Source organism: Chelonoidis abingdonii, chromosome 21, assembly GCF_003597395.2.
Source record: "Chelonoidis abingdonii isolate Lonesome George chromosome 21, CheloAbing_2.0, whole genome shotgun sequence".
Taxonomy (NCBI): Eukaryota; Metazoa; Chordata; order Testudines; family Testudinidae; genus Chelonoidis; species Chelonoidis abingdonii.
Genome location: NC_133789.1, coordinates 637,608 through 663,102, shown reverse-complemented (window position 1 = coordinate 663,102; position 25,495 = coordinate 637,608). Strand labels below are relative to the sequence as shown.

At 47.5% G+C, this 25,495-nt stretch overlaps 1 long non-coding RNA gene across 1 annotated transcript in view; it reads right to left on the bottom strand.

Annotated features, from left to right (window-relative positions):
• Positions 1–22,118: 22,118 nt before the first annotated feature.
• The window catches only part of LOC142045800 (uncharacterized), a 49,715-nt gene continuing 46,338 nt past the window's right edge, over positions 22,119–25,495 (bottom strand). Inside the window, exon 3 of the long non-coding RNA XR_012654665.1 lies at positions 22,119–22,179. This is a non-coding gene — a long non-coding RNA (uncharacterized LOC142045800). The remainder of the gene's footprint in view (positions 22,180–25,495) is intronic.

Below are 25,495 nucleotides of genomic sequence, written 5' to 3'. Positions count from 1 at the left end.
GAAGTTCAGCAGGACCCAGGAGACACTACGAAGACCTGAGGATACAAACCAGCCCAACAGAACTTTCCAACACTGGTTGCAGCAAAGGTGCTTGGAGAGGTGCCTGCTCTGAGGTAAAGGTGGCTGCCACGGTGGCTGGCGCCCGTCTTAGACGGATGGGTGCATGGATTAGATGATGTGGGATCCAGATATCGAACTCACCCACCTTGGTTCTGGATCATCCAAACCAAGGGGCCACACACTGAGTGACTAGCAGAGGTCAGTGGAGAGTGTCCTAGAAACTCTGAAGTGGTTGTTTAAGGGCTACCTTTTGGAAGTGGTTTCCTTCATGCAGAGAGCAGGTCACCCTGTGTTTATCGTTTTACTGCTTTTCCACTGCATGTGTTTTTATATATGACCTCTGACTCTGTACTCTTGCAACTTAACAGAGATGCTGTGTATAAACAAGGGCCCAGCCCACCTGGCCAGTGACAGCAGACAGATGTTTGATGAGTGATGAGGCAAACCCAGGCTGACACCCTGGCTAGCAGGACCAACTTTGTAAGGAGGAGAAGCTGGACTGGGATAATGAGAGGAACCAAAATCGGCTCTCAGGAGATGAGATTCGTGCCGTGCCGACAGTCACCCCTTAAACGGTGCCTGGGTTTTGTACAGACTCCTCTCCCCACAGCTGAAGTTCACCCAGTTACGCTGATGTCAGTGTGGCTGCCCCACTGATGCAGAACAGAACGTGGCCCAGGGTCTTTACTCAACACATTTCTAAACTAATAGTTACCGAGGGAAGATGCACAAATACTGCCTGGTAAATTGCCCTTTGTATCAAATGTTCCCTTTTCAACTTGCCTATGAGCACCAGACCATATGCCCAAGGCAAGCTGAGGACGTTTCTCTGCTGGTGGCAGCTTCAGCTTGGGGGCTTGCAGCCACAGAATTCTTGCTGGGTAAATTCCCATTTTCCTTTTGGCAAAGCATTTTGGAGCAGATACAAACCAAACCTAAACCAAGCCCACCAAGGGCCATATTCTGCTCTTGGTCACTCTGGGTTGCCTTGGTCTGTTCCCACAGGACTCCATCTGTGCAATGGCTCTGGATTTATACCAGTGTAAATGAAATCAGAATCTAGCCTGGGGTCTTATATTGCAAAATGTCCAGCAACATAGAAAGCCTGCAGGCTCCATCTCCCCCTTGTCTCCTTTCCAGGCACACACACTTCTGGGGACACATTCCTGGATGTTTCTAGCCAAGATTCTCCAGCAAGTACACTCAGATAGGGAGCACAGCACGGCATTATGTCCTTACCGATTCTGCTGTGTCATTAGCTAGGAAGTGGCTGGAGTTGGGCACTAATGGGTGATGCAACCCTTTTATCTCCCGTGCAGGTGTTGTCATGAGCTGCAGCCCAGATCTCATCTCTGGAAGCACTTTGAAAACGGCTGTGATTTAGGGTGAGAAATCCAGGCTCTTTGCTTCCATTACTTCAGCATTGCCCATGCATCATCTTCATTGCTGGCAGGGCCTAATCCATTAACCATGTGTGATTGATGCTTCTCTCTGGACTGTCTGTCAATTCTGGACGATGGTGTCTGCCGAGGAGACAAGTCAACCTTTCTTGACTCTCAACTGTTGGCAAACTGGGAAATTTGCCATGTTGCACTTGGACTCACTTCAGATTGATTGTTTCAAGCATTCAGGCCTCTGTGATGCAGCCTAAGATCTTGGGAGCTACTTCAGCCTGGGAGAAATCATGAGAATCACCCCATTGCAGTGGGCCAGCACCCCGGGGGCTGACATAGGGCTTAAGCATTGCCTAGACCTTGTGAATTCACCCATAGCAACTATCTTTCTGTCGTATCCGTCAAGCTGGGGGCTGGGGAATGTCTCGTGACTTGGCAGTGCCTGGAACACAGAGACCTCCACAGGCTGGAGCAGAGGCCTGTCTGCTGGAGATCAGAAAAACAGACGAGGGTCAGACCTCACCAATTCACACTGCACTCCGGCATCTCAGTCACCTTGGCCACGGCAAAGGAACTGGGAATTGTTCCCAGCAGTGCCCAAGGCACTTCACAATGGGGGGGTGGGGGGCAGGGTGTGGGGTTTCCATCCCCAAGGGTGAAATCCATCCCAGTGCAGGGGCCTGTGTACCCTTACACTCCACACATGCCTCACGCTGAGGGGCCTGGGGGAGGAGTTTACCCTAACCACCTAATTCTTCATGATTACAATGTGAACAAAAAGTCTCTCCCCTCCACTTCCCCCACTCCTCGCTTCTGCATGTCTATCCCTGTGTTCCTGGCTTCAGGATCCCCGCTGCAGGAAAGGGATATGTCATCTCAGATGGGGAATTAGGGCCAATTAGTGTGAGGAGAGAAAAGGGTGAGACGCTGGCTATAGGAGAGAGGTGAAGGGAGAAATCTTCACAAATTAGTATCTCGTAACTATTAATATCCAGACTGCAATTAAGAAAACCTGAAAGGTAAATGGATTTTGCACTCCTCATTATGTTTCATTATCTTCTATTACTGAGCATCAATATTGATCTTTGGGATTTGCAGAGCCTCAGGGCTGTGACTGAATTACTGGTGTGCATTGTGTGTATGGAAATAGGCCTTGCCCCGCAGCAGGGCTCTTCCCCAGGCCAGCCGGGAGCCGAGTTCCCGCCACTTCACATGACCCCGAGGATATTGCCCCAGGAGCAGGGCCTGGTTGAGGCAGGTCTCTGCCAAGAGCAGCTGCATGCTGCAGGTTCTAGTCCCTCCTGATGAGAACCTCCAGCTCTGAGAGGGCAGAGTGAGTGCGCCCTTCATGCTGGCATGGAAATAGCACCCAACAGCGCACACTGCCTCCAAGCACTGGGAGAAGAACCGAGGTGTGCTGAGCTTTGCTCGAATGGTTACACCACGCTACCTGCCCCACCAGATTTTCCAGCCTCCTGGCGCCCATCTCCAGTCCAGAGACAGACACAGCAGAGGTCAGTAGATCAGTTAAGGCACTTGGAATCCTGGGGGCCGCACAGGGGCTTTTCCTCTCTGCCCATGGTTCAAGGCCCCACACACTACTGCTGCTCTTCAGTAGACATAAATATCCATGCGAGATGTGCCAGCCTGAGACAACCAGCCTGGCACTTAATCAATAACGTCTCCAAAGAGATGTAACTGTCCTTGGCCAGTGGATCTAAGCTGTCCCCGATCCTCTTCAGGTGTTTCTCCCACAGCCTCGGCAGCCATGTGTCTGGGGTGTTACAGCACTCCTTCCTTGGCACCCAGGTGCAGAGGGCTAGCACTAACCCTTTCAGTTCCAGGGCTTTGTCACTGGGCTGGATTTCACACACAGAGCATTGGGACAGAAGCAGACGAGAAGGAGTTTCCCATCCTGCAGTTATAAGAAGTGTAAAAATGTTCAGCTCTGCAAAGGGCTGATGTGAGAAGCTGACAGCACAGGGCTGCCTTGGTTCCTACTTCACACAGAGCTGTGCGCACTGCCCCCTTCACGCTGATAATACAGCTTCCCAGGCTGAGAAGGATATTGGGATGCTGATTAGCAAAGGCTGCTAAGTTATCTTGCACGCTGAGAAAAGCGCATTTTGTGTGTGCTGTATTTGTTCACAATGGCGCTATTGTCTGTAGCCAGTAAGCCGAGGCTGCCGCAGCTAATCAGCATGCAGAAATCAGCATTCCTTCTTCACCTCTAGCATCACCCGGGGAAGTGGGACAAGCTGCCAAATGGGCTTCCAAATCTATATGCCTGCTCCCAGCAGGCTTTGGGGGGCTTTGCCCCTTGCACTCACACAAGGGTTTCTTGGACGTGCGTTCCAGAGAGTGACTGCTAAGGTAGCAAGGTGACCAATGCCTTCAGAACAACACAGGAAGGGTGATGTTTGTGCTGTGACAGTGCTCTCACCTGTTTCTCTTTTATACCAATTGCAATCTGGTGCTTGAGTCTCTACGGGGGATGAACAAGGACCCAGAAGGTCAGGAAAGCGCCAGTATGGGTTTCCCATTTGACTGGGAAACTGGCAAGCTCATGAGAACAGCCTTCCCCATGTCACTGTGGGATGTCAGGTTCCTGTCCTGGCTGGATCCTGCAAGTACAGAGACACAGTAACATTCAAAGAAATGGACCAAAGCTTCCAAACCTCCGGGAACCGCAAAGAATAAATTGCTCAATTTGAGTGTTAGGTTAAGGTTCTGCAGGTTTATGTTCCATCTGCTTCAGTTGGCGCATCTCTGTTTATGGCAGATTTCCATGGCCCCCTACCCTGAGCCACCTCTTCCCAAGGGAGCCTTGACAAGCCCTCGGTACTTTTGACAAGGTTTCCAGTGTGGCTCAGAGCTGGCGCTGTCCATCTCACTATGCCACTAAGTGGTGAGAAAATTTCACGTGTGAAACCAGGTGAAACTGATTTTCTTAGAAACCCACAAGAGTGACTTGCAAACCTTTCAGTGCATCAGGGCTGAGTGTCAGATCAGGCTGGGCTAGTCTGGAGTTTGTATCGAAAGCAGAGGGCTGCTGGGGGAGATTTTCCAAAATGGGTGCCTAACCCCGCTTGAAAGTCAATGGAAATTGAGCACTAACTGCCATTTGTGCCTTTGACCACTGGCTTCAGCATCAGCTATATGCATCGGATCCAGTTATACATACATAAACAGAAGGCCTTTTCCAGCTACACGTGCTCTGCTTTTCACAAACATTTAAGCCCCCGGCTCTCAAAATCTCCCTCTTTCACTAGAGGCTGGCTCCAGAGGGACACATTGCAAGCATAGCTCAGAATGTAGCAAAATTATCCTGTATGTTGCAGAAAACCTGCTCATGAAAGATGTGATGCTGTAACCCATTAAGAAAGAGGTTTTAAAATCCATTGGGACTGAGCTGGTAAATAAAAGTTCTTAAGGTCAATTATAAGGTATCCCCCAAGACAAGAAAAAGGCTTGTGTATGACATACAGTTTGATAAGATAAGGAGAAAGAAGTCACCTAGAATTACAGGGATCACCCCATTGTTTATCAGGAAAGCCTTGAGTCAGAAATTATGGATACGTCTCCTTGTATTAAAGTCCTATTATGAACAATGCACAACTAAATCTGCTTTTGAGTAATAAGCAAGGCAGAGAAGCCACAGAGAAAGAGTTAAACTGCTAGATTAAACACTGGAGATATAATTAAGTTGGATGTAATGTGGAAATTGAAACAATGATTGGATTATGAAAACACAATGCATGAGTCACCAGGAGAGATTCTCCAGGAACCTGTAATAAATGGCAGGGTTTCCATTGCTTTGGTGAATTACTGGAGTCTTCTGTCCTGCCCTTGAACTTCATGAAGGGACTCTCTCTACTAATTACTCCTGTTTGTTCCCATTTTCCAATAAAATGTTTTAATAATAGTTTCAACTAAAATACACAAGCAAGCACTTCCTGGCAGTGGCTGCCGGTGCTGGGCTGGTTGTGGAAACCAAGCAAACTGCCAGCGCCAGGCAGCCACAGATTTGCTGACTGAGTGCAAGTGCTAAATTCCAGTCGTGGTGGTGAAATGAGGCCGTGTCCCCCGTGCACGGACACTGCCTGACTGTCACCAAGTGAGATAGGCAGGTTTTCATTAGAGTGGAACTGGGTAAACTGGAGGTGGTAGTTAATCTCTGCAGTTGCCTTTAGATCACGCTGGTAACGAGACTGTCACAGAGTGTGGGGGAGTCAAGGCGATTCACCATAACTCTCAGCCAGCCAAAAAAACAGAAGGTTTATTTAGACGACAGGAACACAATCCAAAACAGGCGTTGCAGGTACAGACAACAGGACCCCCTCAGTTAGGTCTGTCTGGGGAGCCAGGGAGGCCAGAGCCACATTGGGAGGCCAGAGTCACATCTGGGCTCCCCTCCATTCTCCCATGCAGCTCCAAACTGAAACCCCCACCAGCCATCTCACTCAGCCTCCCCCCGACTCCTCCCCCAGCCTTTGTCCAGTTTGGGCAGAGGTGTCACCTGGCCTCCAACCCCCTTCCTAGGTTCTCATGTTACATGCTCAGGTATCTTCCCTCAAGGAATGTCTCCTATCCCCAATGCAGACTGTCCCAGCAAAACTCCCCTGCAACCTTCCCAGGCCAACACTCCTCACTCAGCATTCAAAGAACACAGGAAGAACATTCCCAGTTCGTCATAGAGACTGCTAACAAAGTATAATGATACATCTGAAATTGTTAAAGCGCCTTTTTGGCTTATACGCTCCCTAGGCCGTAAAAATGGCTGCACCTTCTCCACAAGATGTGTGAAATGTTGTGTTTTGGTTTTGCAAACAAAGATGTTCCATCTTCCAACAACCGGCTCTTGGAGGGCCTTAAGTCTATGAATCATAGAATCATAGAATATTAGGGTTGAAAGAGACCTCAGGAGGTCATCTAGTCCAACCCCCTGCTCAAAGCAGGACCAACACCAACTAAATCATACCAGCCAGGGCTTTGTCAAGCCAGGCCTTAAAAACCTCTAAGGAAGGAGATTCCAGCACCTCCCTAGGTAACCCATTCCAGTGCTTCACCACCCTCCTAGTGAAATAGTGTTTCCTAAAATCCAACCTAGACCTCCCCCACTGCAACTTGAGACCATTCCTTCTTGTTCTGTCATCTGCCACCTATTCCTAGAGATGGGCCGAGCTCCGATCTCTTGGGATCCTCCTCTTCAGGTAGCTAAGGCGGTCTTATATCCCCCTTACTCTTTCTTCTGCAAGCCCTAATATCACATCACCAAGTTCCTCAGCTTCTCCCTCTAGTAAATGTGTCTGCTCAGCGCCATCCTATTATTCATGTTCATTGCCCTCCGCTGGACTCTTTCCAATTTGTCCATATCCCTTCTGTAGTGGGGGGACCAAAACTGGATGCAATACTCCACGTGTGGCCTCACCAGTGCCAAATAGAGGGGAATAATCACTTCCCTCAATCTGCTGGCAATGCTCCTACTAATACAGCCCAATATGCAGATGGCCTTCTTGGCAACAATGGCACACTTCTGACTCATATCCAGCTTCTCGTCCACTGTAATCCCTATGTTCTTTTCTGCAGAACTGCTGCTTAGCCAGTCGGTCCCCAGCCTGTAGCAGTGCATGGGATTCTTCCTTCCTCTGCACTTGTCCTTGCTGAATCTCATCATATTTCTTTTGGCACAATACTCCAATTTGTCTAGGTCACTCTGGACCATATCCCTACCCTCCAGTGTATCTACCTCTACTCCCAGTTTAGTGTCATCTGCAAACTTGCTGAGGGTGCAATTAATCCCATCATCCGGATCATTGATAAAGATGTTGAACAAAACTGGCCCCGGGACCAACCCCTGGGGCACTCCGTTTGATACCAGCTGACAACTAGACATAAAGCTGTTGATCACTATCCATTGAGCCCGACAATCTATCCAGCTTTCTATCCACCTTATAGTCCATTCATCCAATCCATACTTTTAAACTTGCTGGCAAGAATACTGTGGGAGACCGTATCAAAAGCTTTGCTAAAGTCAAGATATATCACATCCACTGCTTTCCCCATATCCACAGAGCCAGTTATCTCATGATAGAAGGCAATCAGGTTGGTCAGGCATGACCTCCCCTTGGTGGATCCACATTGACTGTTCCTGATCACCTTCCTCTCCTCCAAGTGCTTCAAAATGAATTCCTTGAGGACCCACTCCATGATTTTGCTGGGCACTGAAGTGAGACTGACTGGTCTGTAGTTCTCTGAGTTCTCTTTCTTCCCTTTTTAAAAGATGGGCACTACATTTGGCTTTTTCCAATCGTCCGGGACTTCCCCCGATCGCCATGAGTTTTCAGAGCTAATAGCCAATGGCTCTGCAATCACATCAGCCAACTCCCTCAGCACCCTTGGATACATTAGATCTGGACCCATGGACTTGTGCACGTCCAGCTTTTCTAAATAGTCTTAATCTGTTCTTTCTCCATAGAGGGCAGGTAACCTCCTCCCCATACTGTGCTGCCCAGTGCAGCAGTCTGGGAGCTGACCTCGTCTGTGAAGACCGAGGGAAAAGAGGCAATGAGTACCTCAGCGTTTTCCACATCATCTGTCACTAGGTAGCCTCCCCAAGTCAGTAAGGGGCCCACACTTTCCCTGACCTTTTCTTGTTACTAACATACCTGTAGAAACCCTTCTTGTTACTCTTCGCATACCTTGCTAGCTGCAAGTCCAGTTGTGCCTTGGCCTTCCTGATTACACTTGCTGATGCACTTGCTGCATGGCTAGCACATTGAAACGAGTCTTCAGCCACAGTCACCTGGGCAAAAATCACACTTCTCACAGCCTCCTCTGTCCTGGCCACCAGACTCCCACCTGCAGTCTGGGCAGGGACTACTTGACCTGTGGATTCGGGATGCCCCTTACTGATGATTTTGGGGTTTTCCACTCACAGTTTGAGTGTCTCTTTATTCCTTCCACACTCCAGTCTGATTTGGGTCATGATACACTCCCCCTACTCTCTCTTCCCAGCCTCCCAGGCCTGATGCTTCTCAGGCATAAAATGGCCAACAGGTCCCGGGAGCAGCAAGTAGCCTCCTCTCTGAGCCAGTGCGACAGCAAGTGCAGCGGGTGTTTTCCTGACTGTGTCACAGCATAGCTCCACTTCCCCTCCTCCTCTCCTGGCTGGGTGTAAAACAGTGAAAAGCAACCCCACATGGTAGCTCAGCTGCTGACCAAACGGAACCCCACGGCCAACATGGCCTGGGATTTCTGAGGAGGATCAAAATTAAGGAGGAATAATTCTGCCTTGATATAATCTGATCTCATCAGGGGTCTTCTAAAGGAATCAGCATGAGGTTAACCGAAAAGTAAGAGGCTTCATACAAGGCTCGGTCCATCAGAGAGTGATAGTATGATACATAATTTATTTCTGATGTACAAAACATCGCACTGCTTCTTGATGTAATTCAGATCCTTTCCAAGCAACATTTGGCTGATGCTCAGGCCAGCATGGGATATTCACACTCAGGAATCAGTCTCTGCAGAGACTTTAGCATAAAAAAAAGGGAGGGGGTGAGTGACTGTTCCTTCACATGCATTTGAATAATCCTGCCGTTAATGCAGCTCCAGGGCCATCTTACTGTCTTTTCTTTAGAAAAGAATTTCCGATAGTGGCAAAATAAAAAAGTACCTTATCGAACCCAAATCGTCCCAGTGGCAGTGAGTGAGCACAGTGTGTCTGAGGGCTGAGCCCTTGTGCACAGCGAGCAGAACCAGGGCCCAGGCTCAGGGTGCAGCACGGGCATGTTCTCCATATTTGCAAGCCAGACAATCTTGTGCTGCGGTTTCATCAGATCTCACAAAGCAGTACAGGATGCTGATGAGCAAGTGCAAGGGTGGGAGGCCTCCATGGAACACTGGCAAGAGGTACAGGAGGTGGGGTTGGTGGTTCTGTAGGGGTCACTTTTCTCTTGAAGAAGATTTGAACTGATGCCTCAACATGATGTTAGGGGCAGCTGTGTTGCTGGAGGTGCTAGCTGTCAGGCAATGCATCAACCTGGGGTCCTGATAAATTGTGCTTATTAAGGGTCCCTTGGCACTTCTGTAAATGGAGCTTCAATGTCCTGGCTGAATCCTGTCTCAGGTGATTATATTCTGCTGCCCAAGATCCCACCCACGGTCTCCTCCTTCACTTTCTGCTCTAACCAGTGGTGCAGTACTGCTGTGCACAGTCAATGAGCAGATACGTTGCACTCCAGAGGTGGCTGCATTTCACTGAAGGGAGAGGTGAAGTGACCCTTTCCAGGGACGCCATCAGGCACCCATCAATGTAGGACTGTTATTCATTAATAAACAATTGTTATTTGTCAGAGGCTATTGCCACTTTGCCATCTCTGATTCCTGAGAATCTAGAGAGTGGGTTGAGGGCTTGATTTTCAGAGGCAGGTGCTGAGCATCTCCCATTGACACTGAATGGAGCCGTAGGTGCGACCAACTCCACCAGCTGTGGTTTCCCTTGAAAGCTACAATTTTGGAATCCCGCCCGAAAGCTGGTTATATGGCTGGGAGGCTCCCTTCTCTCACTCCTGGGTCGCCGGTTCAGAAGCAGTGCCAGCCAGGTACCAACTGCCAATGCACACCACCATTGGCTCCAGGTATCCTTGAGTCTCTCAGATAGAACGCATCCCCATGCCAAGAACTCCCAGAAGAGCAGTTATCAGCTTTTTGCCGACAGTCTATGCAGAGCCAGGGATGTCGGGAGCAGGGAGACAGAATTCTATTTCACTCCTAAAGATCCTGCCACATCATCAGGGTCAGATGGCAGAGGCAGTGTGCGTGTGTGTGCGTCCAGGCATGTATGTAGAAAGCTTGACCTGCCCGATCCCAGGCTCTTCCTGCCACATGAATTAAACCAGGATTTTAGTTCCTGGGCTACTAATCTGTCATCTTTTACCTGCAAGACGTTCACTTGAACATTCGATGTGAACAGTCCATCCTTTGGTCACTTTGCTCTGATTTCTTCAAGAAAAGCGAAAACTCCCCTCTAAGCAGAGTCTGATCCTTAACACTCCCTTTTCATTACAGTCTTTTCATATTGCCTTGGGCGAGTGATAATAACCATGAATTCTGCGGAAAGCCAGTGAAACACTATTCACGGTTAAGGTGAATTATGTATCATATGTCCGTGGTCTATTGGGCTGATTTCTCAGGGTTACTAATCTTATTATCTGATTTGCTCGCACATAAATTCACTTATAAGATTCGGTGATGAGATTCTGCAATTTCTTAGTTTTATTTGCTGTAAGAACCGAGGTGCTCCCACTGGACTATCTGCATGGCTGGTCTATGCAGGAAAGGTGCTGGTGACTGAGTGGAGAGGTATGTGTGTGTATAACCAGTGTCAGCATCCTGTACTGCATGAGCTATACTAGCACTCATGTTAGCCCCCCAGACTGAACTCAGTGGGAATTCTGCAGATGGGATTAGAGTCACTCCTGTGCAGAGAGCACTTGGGTTATATTTTCAAACTTTTCTCCACAACCATGAGGGCCAGAAATATATTTTAAAAATAAATCAATAAAGCAGAGATTGGCACATCATCACATGGCTTTTCATATCAAGAGACTTGCTATAAAATTGTGGGAATTGGCAACAATGAACACAAGGGTTAATTTTTCAAAAGTGCCCTCTAATTTTGGGTGCCTCAAATTTACAATGTCCAACTTGAGCCATCTTCAGCTTGATTTCCAAAGGTGCGGAGGATACAGTGGCTCCCACTGACTTCCCCTCACATTGTAGATGTACAGCACTTTTGAGCAGCTGGCCCCAGGTATCTCAAGTTGAACATCCAAACTTAGAGACCACTTCTGAAAATGTGGCTCTGTCTCAACTGTCTCAACTCCCCATCTGCCAAACAGGAATAGTCATGCTTAACTGCCTCGCCTGAGTGCTGGGAGAACTAATGGTTAATGTTTGGAAAGTGCTCTGAATGTGTAAGTAAGTGCTAAGCATTATCATGAAGAGGAAAAAAATTTCCTTCTTCCTTGAGAGACGGTGATTTGGCCAAAAGTTGCCTGATTTAGGAGAATGGAAATAGTACATTGTAAATCTCAATGGAAAATAATGGCTGATTTAGCTGGCACATTCCTGCTGTCACTGAATCACAATGCAGCTGTCAACCCTGCATGTGCTGCTTTCCTCCTATCTCTGCAGAATCATAACCTTCTTGTGTGTCTATGGGTGAAATCTTAACCCTGCTGAGGCCAGTGCGAGTTTTGCCATTGACTTCAATGGGGCCAGGTTTTCACCCGATGCATCCAAGATGTGGTTTCTTCAATCCCAGATCCCAGCCAATGCTGCATTCTAAGAATGGCACAGACTGAGCCCCTCACTGCCCCTCAAGTCTCACATGAATGAAACCCTAATTTCTCCAAGCAGAGTATTATTACATTAATATATTAACATCTGCCCCTGTTTGTGGACAGCATGTAAAACACAACTTTAAAAATTGCTCAGAACACTGTATCATGCTGGAAATATTGTCTCAGATTAGTTTGTACAGTCCCTGTAGCCCTTGGAAGGGAGATGCTATAAAGACACTGATTCAACAATGAAGACTGATTAAAGGAAGTTTTTTTCCCTGCTCTTGCAGCTACGCTACCTATTTTTAACACTGCTGGAAGCCTGTTGAAAGAAATAATAAATATGAGTTCTTTGACGTCAGAGTGAAGTGCAGTTAATGAATAAGCACATTCCACAGTAGTGATGTGTTGTATTTGAAGGGCCCCAAATACTTGATAATTTCTTGTATGGCAACATTTTTTGGCTTATGTCTATATGTGAATACAAAGCTCCGGAGTGGCTTAGAGCTGTCACATACCTAAATGCAGCCACAAAAGCCTTGCAAATTACTTATCCAATATGAATGCTGGAGATGAGAACACATTCCGAATGAGTGCCCTGGTTAAACGCTTATACGATGTTAAGGCTCTTTAAAAACTGTTGACAAGACAGATTCAAAATGTTCAGTTCAGATAAGAAGCCAAAGGAATGGATACATTTCCCAGGTTCTTCTGTCTGGAAACCCCCATGACATCTATTCCAGTTCTTAGACCATGCCTGTCACCTTAGTATGAGACCCAAATCAGGCTCTGTTGGGAGATTTACCCCAGTCCCAGATTTCATAAGGGTTGGAAAATAATCTCTTTCATGATATCCCAGGATTTCTGCTTATGGCTGAAGCTAGAAAATGCAGGTGTGATAAATCTAGGAGAGCCAGCACTGGGGAAACGTTCTTGGATTCTTCCAAACCTCATGTCGTGCAGGTTCTGGTTCTGGTTCTGTTTGACCTTGGAACAGAGGTCTCACCCAGGCCTGACTTTTTCCAGATCTTGCAGCCCAACCTGGTGAGAGCAAGCCCTGGCACTAAACCAAGTGCAGGCTCTCTGTGTGCAGAGCGTATGCCCAGCAGTGCTGGCGGGTATGTATTACTTATGATGCTGTCCGGAGGCTAGGGGTAGCTCAGTGTTGGGACGAGAGGTGCCCTTTACACCCAGGGCTGGGGAGGCACTCTCTTCTGCTCTCTGAGTCACTGCCGCATTGTTTATATGTTAATATCCCTTGGGGAAAAGGGCAGGAATAAAGAGACTCAGTGACATTTTGTTCCAGGGCTAGGAACTATTAAAAGGCACAAAAGCTCACACTGGGGCTGCCTAGGATCACGCTTCGTGCTATTTCAACACCTCGCCAGCGCCCCTCCCCCACTCATTCACTGGAAATGTCACTTGGTGGGGTGGGGGTGGGGAAATCAAAATGTTCATTGTTTATGCCTTTGTGGTTTCCAGGCTCTCTCAGACTACCAGGTTTCCTGCATTATTAGAGGGATCCCAGACAGGGCCAATGCATGGCACCCTGCAGCTCTGGGATGAGAGAGGGAGCAGGGGAGCAGAGGGGCAGAATGAGAATCTTGCCACCCTAACATAAGGGGCCTGGGTATCGAGGGAGCCATGAGATACTGGGAAGTATGTGCAGGATCCCCAGACAAAGATCTGAGTAAGTGGATGTGCTCACACTAATCCTTTTCTGCCCTGGATTGACTTTACAACCTGAAAATGTGGCCCCTTGGAGCCAGTGCACAAGCAGAACCTGTGTCTCCTCGATCAGGAACTGACAGTGGAATGCTGGCCTGGGGGATGACATCACGGGGTCGGTCTTCCTTTGGGCCTCTCTTCTGCCCCAGCTGAGGCCTGAAGATAAGGTGATGGGCTCAGACCTGAAAGGCCTGGCCTGTGCCTAGGCACTCAAAGCATGGGTAACACTTGTTCGGATTAGAGCCCCAGGATGGGGTAAGAACAGCAGCACTGAGCTTATAATATCACAGTTCTCGGCAACTAGCCTGGTCACACCAGGCACAGCAGCAAACGATGCCAGGTGAACTGCACCTTCCATGTCACTGGCAGCTGCTCCCTGGGAAACATATCCAGTGTCTTACCCTCTTTTATGAAACATTGGGGGAGCTTGAAAACGTGACCCCCAAGGCTCAGAATCAGAGGCCCATAAGAAGAACCAAAAATGTGTCCTTTCTAGACATCTCAGGAGTTTCTGAGGCCTGGCTCACGATTCTGGAACGCTTGGGGTCAGCAGTGCCGACTCAGTGAGTCCCAAGCAGTACGAATGAACCCAAAAATGAGCTAGGGTTGCTAATAATGAGCAATAGACTAGAATTAGTCTCCACTCCCCTTACTTAATAAAGATCTCAATTCAGAATGCCCTGGCTGGTCCTGGCCTCTCCTGTTTGAGCTGATTAAAGAGTGGTGCCCTAGCAGGTGAGGCGCAATCTGGCTTTCCACGCAGCTGCACCTAGTCACTCTCCGCTGCGTGACTGTCTTTCCGGTAACTTTGCTGATCAAAGGCACATCATCAGTGTATGCAAGAGTGGCAGAAACCTTAATAAAAGCTCCATTATGATTCCAAATTGGTTTTCAAGTGTTAATTAATGGGCACCTTCCAAGACAGGATAACATGTTAGTGACAATTTCCTGTCAGCGCAATTCCATCATTATTAATTAATCTGGTATTTAGTGTAATAGCACTGACCATAATGAGCCTAAATTATTAATAAGAACTATATAAAGTGTTTATTAATCATTAATAGCATTTGCCTGGTGTATTACTTTAATAAAGCTCTATAATCTGTAAAATTAACTAGCAGGGAGGCTGAGAAGAAAGGGAATAGAGACAAGGCACAAATATAAACACACCAAAGGAATTAGCAAATTATTTTCTTCTCTTTTAGTTTACTTTCAAGTGAGCAAAGTGCAGAAGGATCAGTAGGGTCTTGCTGTACAGCTAGATTTCAGCATGGAGTCAGGGTCACGCTGCATAGACAGGCTGGGCTGCACAGGGACTGGTGATGCTCAGTGCCCATAACACCTACCTGAATATAAAAGAGCCTTTCAGTTCTTGATATTGAACTGGAACTTACATCAAAGGCCCTTCAAATGGACCATCTAAAGGGAGATTTGACCATAGCTCACCACACTTACTGTGTGTTAAACTGATTTACAAAATGCCCTGGATCAGAGGAGGAATCTAGCTGGTCAGTGAGGGATTTCAAATGATAAGAGACCCAGTGCACCTGCTCAGCTCCAGGCTTGTTAGCCAGGTTTCCTGCGGGAAACTTGCTAAACGTGCTGCCACCATTTGAGAAGCAAGGGGACCATGGAGCACAGCTCTGCTGGAACAAACTGCAGGCCTTCTGCTGTCCTCTGAACCACACATCATAGTCCAGAAAGGTGGGACTGTCACTGGATAGTCTAAGGTGCTCATTCTTGCAGGAATGTCTGAGATGCTCTGGGCAGCACTCTCCGACATAGCTCTTATTGTTGCTTCGGCTGGCTCTGAACATGCAAAGCCCTCTGGTGGTGGCCACCTTGCTGTTAGAACAGCTCACACAGATTGCCAAGGTTACGCCTGTGTGAATAGCTCATAGAGCTCTGGGGGGACAGCTTTCCTCACTGACCGCTGGCTCCATCTCCCAGCAATTCAAAGATGTGGTTCAATGGTGGACTTGCTCCTCAGTGCCTTGCACATGGGTTCTGCTGGGAGAGTCTGCAGCTAGCTCTGCCCTTTGCTAACTTACTGGATGATTTGGTTTCCCCTGGGTGGGGGCATTATCTTGTCTAGTCCAAACTGGCTACTTAGTGTAGCAAACATCCAGGCAGGGCTCCTGCAATGGGTAATCAGACTGGAAATGTCGAATTCCCATAACATTTCAGAGAATCAGTACAGAGAGGCAGAAAAACAAACTCATGCCATGCAAGGCAGTTGTCTATCATGGAACTCGGACATGTCTCCTGCTCAGCTGCCCACCTCCTCAGGAGTGAGAAATGGATCATTATAGACATCCTTTGTCACTAACAAAAATTTCCACAAATGACAGGAGAGAATCATCTCTGACCAGCCCCGCCCTGCTTATTCTGATGACGTTTCTCCTCTGAAATCAGTGACCTCCTCTCTCATGCACTGCTTTCTGACACTGACACCTGCAAGCATCCTAAGTGCTAATAAGGCAACAGTGATTATGGAGAGGGAAAGAGTCAGTGAATGATGTGACTGGGGCCTTGTCAGATTTTCAGCACAGGCAGCTTCTCCCACAGAGCAAAGACATCTCAGGAATTAGTTAGACAGAGATTACTTCAGAGTCTTGCCCATCTCTAGTGGCTCCTGTTCCTTCCACCTCACGGAAACTCAAAATGCTTTACCAACACTATCCAACCAACCCTTGCAGCCCATTCATGTGAGGCAGGTAATTTCCTTCACCCAGTCTGAACCCTCACTGACCCTGCTTCTGGATTGCCACCTGCTGGCTACAGGCACTCAGGCCTCAGAGGTTTGTGCTTCTTTCTAGCATGGACAGTTGCAAGGGGTGAGTGACCCTAGCCCAGGCTGTGGGTACCAGGGCATGCAGGGACTCACTGGTGATGGGTACTGTCTCTTTCTAGGAAGCAGGCTAGCTGCCACAGGTACAGTGTACTGTTTCCTGTATCCAGGCTGATGGCTCTTTAAGCAGAGTGCAGTAAATCTGTTGCATTTGTTGCCTGGGAAATTGGTGAGATACACAGTTTAATGAGAAGGATTGAAGAGGAAGTGGGATGCAGACATGATCAAGTGTCATGCTGACAGCTGCACAGGACTCAAAAGGTAGGTATGAAATGTAGCAGAACATCCAGCCCTCATGGTTCAGTGTGTCAGGTGAGGTCAGGAGAGTTTTCCCTCTCCCTTCACTCAACTGCAATCTGCGCCTTTGTAAGAGGTTTGCATTCCTTCAAAGCACTGGCTGTTGGTCATTGCTGGAGGCAGGATATTAGACTACAGGGTCCAGTGGTGCTCTGGTTTGCAGCGTAGTAAGAAATGGGATATCAGGACTGTTGGCCTGCTCTGGTATGGCAGGAAATAGGATATGCTACCACATGGCAAATAATTCCTAAGTAGCAAAGACCCTGGTTCCTCTTTCCCCCAATCTCCTTCGCAAACCTGATCCCAGTAGGATGGATTTTCCTGCCAACCTGTGGGGCTGCAGAGGCAGAACACATAACACATAATGCCCATTATTTATTAATTCCTTTCCTATTCATAGAGTACTTGCGGTTAATAGCAATGGCCACCTGAATTATGTCTCCTGAAAACTTCAGATGAGGAAAAAGAAATCCTATCTACAAGGAAACATAAGGCTTGTGAAAAGACTGCAAATATGATGCCAAATCTAGTGCCCAGGAGAAAGCTGGTTGCATGCCAAGATTCTTAGCTGGCACTAGCGAAGCAGTCCCCAGCTTGCAGTGTGGGGACTGACTGTAACTGTGATTAAATAGGTTGTTTATGGACCTTTGCTTCCCTGGGGAAAGCCACTGTTTGGTGATATGCACGTGACCAGGGTGCCTAACTGGGATGATGTATTACACTAATTCATCAGTCTAACCACCAGTTACTCTTTGTGATGTAGTAGGCCAGAGTGATGGAGCATTATCAGAGTATTTCTCCAGTGATGGAGCCATGTGGCCTAGGGATGGAGTTGGCGTAATTCAAACCTGACAAACATTCCCAGCCTGAGGCACTGCAGGTACCAGACAAAAATACAGTCTGTCACTTTGCTTCCCTGACTTAGGGAAGGTGCTTCACTGGCCAAAATATCATTTTCTGTCTTTATCCCCAGGCAGGATGCTAATCACCACAGCCCATCCAAAATCTGTTTCTACAGGTCCTGGCTTGACAAAGGCCTGGCTGGGATGATGTAGTTGGGATTGGTCCTGCTTTGAGCAGGGGATTGGACTAGATCCCTCCTGAGATCTCTTCCAACCCTGATAGTCTGTGATTCTATGGTCCTGCCCCTTAGCACACATAGTAATTTCTGCTTTCCCCAAGCGTAGCCTTGCAGTTCTGCTTCCTTTGGAAAGAGGCAAGATAATCATGTACTAAACATCCTTCTTGGGGAATTTCTAACAGGACGAAAAGAAGCCAACATGGCCCTGTGGGTGGGGCCGTAGGCTGGGGGTCAGGAGAGCTGGGTTCTGCTTCTGGCTCTGATACTAACCAGCTGTCTGATTGTAGGCAAGTTACTTCTCTTCTCTGTTTCCTCTCCCACCCTTTGTCTCTTCAGGCCAGGGACTGTCTTTCACTGTGTGTTTGTACAGCACTCAGCACAGTGGGGTGCTGGGTTGTCCAGGTGCTACCCTAATACATATAATAAAGCCAGAACATTCCATTGTAATTTTAAATCCACTTTTCTTTTGTGACCCTCTCTGCCCTCCTCCCGCCTCTCTGTCTCCCATTGTCCTAACCTGCTAGAGGGAGGTAAATTCTTCTGCAGACTTGGCTGCTCCAACTGCTAAACTGAGGCCACTGCAAAAGATGGACCTATTTTTCCTGGGAAGTATTTTCTGTTTTTAGGAGCAGTTCTTAGGAGCCCTGCTGTCTTGGAAAATTTCCCATAAGAGTCAACACTTGCTAGGGGATGGGGAAGGATGGGCCAGGGCCTAGTCATTTCAGTTCTGGAACAAAAAACCAAAACAAACTTCGCCCCCTCTCCAGCCATTGAAACAAAGGGACAAAGGCGGCTCCACAGATGGGAACACATAGTAGCAAGGAGCAGCTGGACAAAGAGGAGGGATCTTCTCTCAGAGCTAGTTTCTCAGGGAAAGAATTCAGCATAAAGAGGGGCTGAAATAGACCCCAATGTATCTAATCACACATTTTAGATAAATAGAATTTTGCCAAAATATATTCAATTGATCTCTAAGATTGCAAAGATATGTATTTGTTCCAAGAGAAATTTAATTGTGAAATTGTGAAAATGTAAGAGAAAGCAGGGTGCTCTCCTATGTCTGATAAAGCAGATTACCCAAAAGTACAAACAGGTTTTAAGTGTACAAAAAGCAGGTGCTAGGTTTTCTAGCTGCAGCAGCTTAATTTTTATCCCTCTAATTTTTTTTTCTAATTTTTTTTCTGTTTCTTGTCATTGTCAGGAATTAATGTGTCAAAGTCAGAGCAGTTAAGTTTGTAGCATTTGAAAGCACTTGGGCCTGGCATTAATCTGATATTTAGTACCATGCATGCAAGTAAACATGCAGGCTGGTGTGTTTCAAAATGGAAGAAAAAAGGCAGTTAATATTCACATCTACGGAAAATGTTGGTACATTTTATAAGCTGTCTTTGGAAATGAACCAAGGAATTAATATTAGGCAGTTTCCATTCATTTTTCTTGAGCTGGTGGATGTTAGCAATGCTTATTTTAACTCTTTTAATACAAGTTATCACACAATTTGAAGCTACTTTGTGTGATTTTTTTAATTTTGTTTAGTAAATATTTGCTTTAAACATATTAACAAGATCCTTTCCAAGATGATCAATCTGTGTTTAAACTGGCTGCTAGAAACTAATGTAAAAATGCCACCTGAGCATGCCACACACCTAACAAAACCCCCAGGGCACCCCACTGGGGATTCCAGGAGCCTCCAGACAGCACTAGGGGATTGGAGGAGTGTGTCCCATCCACCAGTTTGGGGACAAAACAGTCAGCCACTCCCAACTCCACTTTAGCTACAGTACAGGCAGGTTCTCCTATTGCTCTGCCACACAAACATCAGAAATAATGGAAAGAAAGAAAAATGGCCTGGACTGGTACTACCGGATGCTCTACACCCCAATAGCTCAAGGGTCACAACCCTCCCTTTGCCTTAGGGGCACCCCAAGCCCTGCCTGCCTTGTTGCAATCTTCCCCTGCTACTTGTGAAAACATTCAGCCCCACACTTACAGCTGGATCCTTACTTATCTCTTCCAGCTGGGAATCAGAACCAATCACTAGATGCTGCTGAACTGGATCAGCTGGTTCCTACACCTGCCTGGCCTGCTCCCTGGGCCAGGGCTTGCTGCTCCCTGGCTCTACAGGCCCTTACAGGGGCAGACTGCCCTGTTAATGGGTGAGGAAGCAGGATGGCTGGAGGGCCCTCACATTCCCCAGCAGTATCAGGGGAGCAGAAAGGAAGTTTCCATAATTATAGCAATGCCCTTTCCAGACCCTGCCCCCCCTGCAATTGTGAACTATTTCATACACAGAGGCCCTAGGTCTCTGGCAATCAGGCTCTGCTTTGACAGGTTTGCTAGAGGGGAGAATTCCTGGCTGGGCTCTCAAGCCAAGTGAGTCAGCATCACATGCTTTGGCAAGTCTCTTTCCACAGACATGTCAGACATCACCCACTTCCCTCGTGACTTGGCATGGTATTAAATACCCGGCACTGGGAACAGCAGCTGTCAGGCTGCTCTGTTCAGCTTGAGGAGCGAGAGAGGATGGTCTGGGTCAGTGGCAGACTCAGGCTGGTTTACAGACCTTATGACAAGCACACAAAAGCGCTCCAGGGTTCCCAACAAATCACAGCCCTGGCGCAGGCGAGCTCATCAGCACGGCTTTAATGTCCAGCACGTGCTACGTCCCACTGAGGCCCTTGCTTCGTTCCTGCCCATTCCCCTGCCAAACACATCCCCTCTCTGACCTCACCGGGCACCAGTGCTGTGGCCTATTGGGCCAAGGCCTCACACCCCGAGTCAGAGCCTGGCCAGCCCTGAGGGGAGGAGCCTCTGCTTGGGCCATGAGACTGGGGGGCCGGGCACTGGCCCCGGGGAATTTTACCTCAGTCAGTGGCTGTTGTTTGAACTTGATTGAAATGTGAACCCCAGGATGATCAGGGACAGAGAGGGATAAGAAGCTTTTGCCAAGCTCCTGCTTTACCTTGGAGTCTGATTTTCTTCCAGTGGAGGAAGTGAAGTCAAACAGGCAAAACATGGAGAAACAACCAACCAGCCAACCCCCTTTTCCCTGTCTGAGAAGACATAGCCCATTGTTCCACCTTTGCAGAGAAAGAATAAAAGTTAGTTCCCAAATTGGATATGATTTTTACCTTTGGCCATGTTCTCTGGACCAGGCCCAAGTGAAACATCTAATAGATTGTATGCCCACAATACACAAATACCCACACTTTCCTTCACACACTGCCAACTGCCATCCCAAGACACGCACAGATATGCATATTATTCATCAGTGAGCTGAATACCTGCAGAGAGAGTTTGCATGGGCCATTTCAGCAGCCACTGGGCAATCAATAACATCCCATGTGGAGCAATGAATATTTTCCATTAGTGTCTTTCAATCTGTGGTGAGGAAAGGGAGGGTGGACACGACAGTGGAGCTATTTGCAAGAAGAGTGTGACACACAGAAGTGCTGGCAAGGGGCTGCTGACAACATATCTTAACAATCCGTTAACCCTTTGCAAACGGAACCTCAATACAAAATGTGATTGTGCTTAGAAAAGTTTCCTGCAGTTTTTAACAGCCATAGGATGTTTAGCAGGCAGGTGCGGGGAAGGCTCAGCAGCCCCTGAAGCACCTTGAGCTTGTGAATTGCCCCACAGTGAACATGGTCTGTTTGGTGGGGCAAGACCTCCAGACTCTAGCTGCAGTGTTTTGGAACTAGAGTGACCAGATGTCCTGATTTTATAGGGACAGTCCTGATTTTTGGGTCTTTTTCTTATATAGGCTCCTATTACCCCCTACCCCCATCCCAATTTTTCACATTTGCAGTCTGGGCACCCTTTTTGGAACCCCTACTCCTCTGCTGAGAAACTGAGCCCAAAGCAGCAGCCCTACCCACTACATTCCCAGGCCAGCAAAACCAATGTGAGAGCTCCTCCTGCTGGCTCTGCAGGAATACATCACTATATTTCCTAGGCCTTTCCCTCCCACCCCTAACATTTTCAGTTGCCATTCTGGACCCTGCTAATCCCAGTGCAGCTCCATTGTTAGGAGATGTAGTGTAGATAAGGCACCGCCAGCAACAGAAGGGGAAATGGGTAGTGTAGACACAGCCCTGGAGATGGGCACATCCTTGCTGACAACTTTTTGCTACTGAGGCAGCAACAAAAACTGAAACCAATGGGAGTAATTCATAATCCTAGAATGCCTGGGAAGCCAAAAGAATTTGGTTTACTTTCCTTGGACCACTCAGAAAAGTTAGTGACAAAAGGAACATCCAGCAACCTGCAAGCCCCTTGCCAGGATGTGAGGGGCTAATCCCGCTAATAGCAATCTGTGCTAGAGCTTTAATTCTAAGCTATCATTGTGATTCTTACCTCCTCACCTCCAGTTTAGTCATCCAGGCTCCTGGAACGTCAGTTTGTCCTGAACACAGTCTGGAAATTAATACATTAATAATTAGTTACAAAAGCAATGACATGTTCTTTTCTCAGAAAGAAATATATTAATTACAATAACAATACCCGGTAAAACTGAAAACATTTGACTCCAAAGTATGGGAGGTGGGGAAGTTCTTTAAAATGAGAATAAATCATCCTGGTCTCTGTTTGCGTCCCCTTCTACACAGACTTACACCAGTGTTTCTGAAGAATTTTAACAAGAATCTTATACTGAATTACAGCTAACCTCTGAAACATTTCCTACAATGACATGATTTCACAATGCCATTTCAGTGCAGCAAAAGAACTGGTCTCAGAGAAAGCCCAGCTGTGCAGAATCCAAAGCAGACATTTCTCTGTACACCAAAGTTCTGGTTTGGGTACCGCTGCCAGGTGGATTGGGGTACAATTTATTGCATAATTTCCTACCACCATTACATCAGACTCTGCAGACACTTGGCGCTATCTTGGTACCTTAATATGGAATTTGTCCCATTCTCAGTGTAACACATTAACATATCAGTTGTCAGTGTATCTATCTAATCAGAGGATCACATGAATCAGAGATGGAAAAGACCTAGGGCTTGATTCTCATGTACACTAAGGCCTGTTTACAGTGCTCTGGCATTAAATTACATTCACACCGATTCTAAAGCACCATTACTCAGAAAAGGAGCCATAGTTTAAATGCAAATCTGTCCTCTGTAAGGTCAAATCTAATCCGTTCCATCTGCCACTATAGAATGGTGTCCTTTGGCTCCCCTGGATCCGAGGGCAGACATCTACAGTTCAGATGTATCTGCATAGAGGAGCCACCTGCTGCCGCTAGATGATGATGTAATGCAGAACAAGTGCAACCTAATCAGCACAGCACAAAGTAATCTTTCTGCACTGCACTGCACTGCACGCTTTTGGAAACGTGTTATCGACTCTAAGGGAGAATATTTCTTCCCAGTTCATTAGCACAGCAAAGAATTAGCAGCGGTCAAAGTGCAAGAATCATAGAGTGTGGACTCTCTGAATTATTTCCCTGTGATTTGTTTGCATTATCTCTTTAGTTCATAACAGAACAGACTGTTTAGCAATTTCTGAGCGTAATACACATCAATAAGGTGTCTGAGTGGAAATGCATCTACAGAATAAGTGAGAGCAGCCCTCTCCCTGGCTCCCTCTCATATGGGCTCCCTGATAAGGTTTAATTACTGTATTGACCTTGGTCTTTGTCTGAAGAAGGAACATAAGTATGAGCTGCTGTGAAACTGCTGTCAGAAGTGGGTTAACTCATTAAGTGTCTAACAGGAGGAACCTCCTTCAGCCAAGTTGGTTGTAAGGAAATTAAAATAATCAGTTTTTATATTCAACCTTAAAGCCTGTTGGGAGATAATTAATGGAGGGATCTGACCTCATTAAGCTGGCATATACTCCTCTGCATCAGTGGTCAGCATTAGCTATAAGAGTGCCATAATGAATAATGCTGGAGCACTCGAGCAAGGAAGTGCTGGAATGAGGAGATGGCTAAAGGCTACGGAAATCATAAGGTGTGAAATGCACCTGGTACATTTTGCAGTGTGACAGCCTGGATCTATTTGGACATACTCAAATTACTGACTTTATTTCTGTGACCCCTGTCACCTTCAGATCTGAGTGCCTCACAAACAGGAATTAATGTATCCTCATGCCCTCCTGGGGGTAAGGAAGCGTCATTCTTACCTCTTTACAGATAGGCATGGAGGCAGAGAGAGTTTAGGTGATGTACCCAGGGTCACACATGCAGGCTGTGGCATTTCCAGAGACAGAACCTAGGTCTCCTGAAGACTAGAAAATTGAGCAGCCCACTTCAGGAGTAAAGCCTGGTCTTTTCCGGAGACGGAGCTTTCTCGGTGACTGGTGTGAGACTGTGGAAGGAACACGAACCATCGCAAACCTCAGACCCTTCTGCTCTTGGTGTGAGGCACATTTCTCTGACTTGCCTTTTCTAATGTAATCATGCCTCACAGGAGACAGAATGCGTTTAAAAACACAGCCTCAGACAGTTTCTTCCTGGGGAGAGGAAGGAGAAGGAAAGACTCACACCTGACAGATGCCAGTGAGAGGCAATCCCATCAGGGTGACGTGAGAATCTGAGTAGAATCTCCAGAGTCCCAGCCCAACATCCGACCCACAAACCAACCTTGCTCTCATTCTGAAGGGTCTGTTTAATATCAGGTGTGATCTATCTGGGCACAGCTGGTACATTCATCACCATGCAAACCTTCTGCCTGCACCTATTTGGAATAGGTCGCAGGCAGAAGAGCAGGTGCAGTCTATCTTGACATAGTTGGTACGTTTGGCAGCAAATCCCCTGAGCTTAGAACATCTAGCAGGCAGCACCACTGGTGCGTTGCTCCAGCCAGGCACATGTGGAACGTCCATCCACAATCAAGTGGTTAAAGGAGCATTTTAGGAACCTTTACATTTCCAGGTGCTTGTTAGGACGCTGTGTGCACCTCCCCAGTGAGATGTATTCCAGGCCACAGGGGGATTCCACAGTAAAAGCTGCCAGTGCAGCAGGACCACGCTAACCTGTCCTGCTATGACAGCTCTTCAGTCTCACAGTCCCGCACATGGGGGACTGCCTCATGTTCAAGTATTGCTGCAGATCTGAGGAGAATTATTCCCAAAAGAGTTCACACCCAGGGTGTCCTACCAAGGAGGGCTTTCAATTTCCCAGCTCTGCTGGAGTCCTCTTGGTTAGATCCCACTGTTTCTCAGCACATCCTCTTGCTTTGCTGTCAGTCTCTGCTCCAGAGAATGCTCATGTGCCAGGTGTGGGGTGCATCATGGAAACACATCAACCTGGCAGTTTCTAGGGCTTAGTGATGCTGCTGGCTCCAGGAGAGGGGAACTGACGAGCTGCCTTGGACCCTTTGTTCATTTGTTAGAGATCTCATTCCAAACTGTGGACTTTCCTTTCTGACTTGGCAGAATGCCCAGAGAAATATTATAACCTGCCAATTCCACAGCCTCCTAGCTGCTGGCGACAGAAGAAGGCAGGGAGGGGACATGGGGAGAAGCCAAGGCAATGGCTGGAATAAACACTCTGCGGGTGGAATAAACATCCTTCACTCTGGTTATCTGTAAGAGTGCGCTGGGGTGTTTGTGGACGTAGTATTTAGTCTGTAGCCAGAGGGGTCCAGGCTTGAGGAGACCTTTCTGCAACCCCTCGCATGGGAGCCCCCACTTCCTGGAGTTGTATTTTACCAGTCCTATGGAGCCCTTAGTTATCTGCTTTCCTTGCTTAAACACACGGTGCTCTTGTGCGGTAGCTCCCCCC